General features: G+C 39.3%; 1 pseudogene; it reads right to left on the reverse strand.

Moving 5' to 3' along the window:
* Positions 1–330: 330 nt before the first annotated feature.
* Positions 331–490, reverse strand: LOC122238980 (annotated as a pseudogene).
* Between the last annotated feature and the right edge of the window lie 329 nt (positions 491–819).

Raw genomic sequence — 819 nt, forward strand, 5'->3', positions numbered from 1 at the left:
AATTTGATCAAAGGATTCTGGGGGCTAGGAAATTGCTCTCCCTCTTATCCTCCATCTTGCCCAGGGATTTTTAAAACTGCTTTCCAAAAAAAGCAAGGAAAGCCTTTGAGAACTGAGTGTAAATAAGAGAAACACAAAATAATTCTCTTCATATTTTCTGGAAACAACCTCCAGTTCTATTGCTTTTTGCAACCAAAGAATTCTGACTCAGCTCATAAGAAGAAATACTGTTTGCTATCCTTTTAGTTTGTGAAGTGTTCTCTTATTAACTCCTTTGATGTTGAGGATGCAAACAGGCCATTCTCACCTACATTTTTCACAAGAAGAAGCTAAAAGTACACAGTAATTAAATGAATTGCTTAATAGAGCCAGGGATAGAACCCACGTCTCAATACATATTTATTGAGCATCTATATTCCAGAAACCATGTTCAGTTTTAGGGATATGGAGATTAATACACTTGATCTTAGCCAAAAGGCCGAGAAGCGATAGGGATATGGAGATTAATGAAACATGGCCCTCATCCTTGACAAAGTCAACCAAACTCACCCGCTGCTGATTCTTTCAAGTCCATTATCTAATTCACCTCTTATTGTTTGACCCATTTTCTCATGACCTTGCTCCTCCTCTCGAGCTCCCAGCCTCTTTTCTGAGTCTTGCCTTTTAAGTTCAGCAAGGGGAAAAGGGAGAAAAAATGTATAAATATGCCCAAACAAATCACACCCAGGCATTTGTCCTTTGGACAGACATGCTGTTGCCTCTTCGTGGACATCCCTTGTCCTGTTTGTCTACCTTGAAACCTCATTTCAATCTTGCTTC

This window comes from Panthera tigris, chromosome B2 (assembly GCF_018350195.1).
Source record: "Panthera tigris isolate Pti1 chromosome B2, P.tigris_Pti1_mat1.1, whole genome shotgun sequence".
NCBI lineage: Eukaryota > Metazoa > Chordata > Mammalia > Carnivora > Felidae > Panthera > Panthera tigris.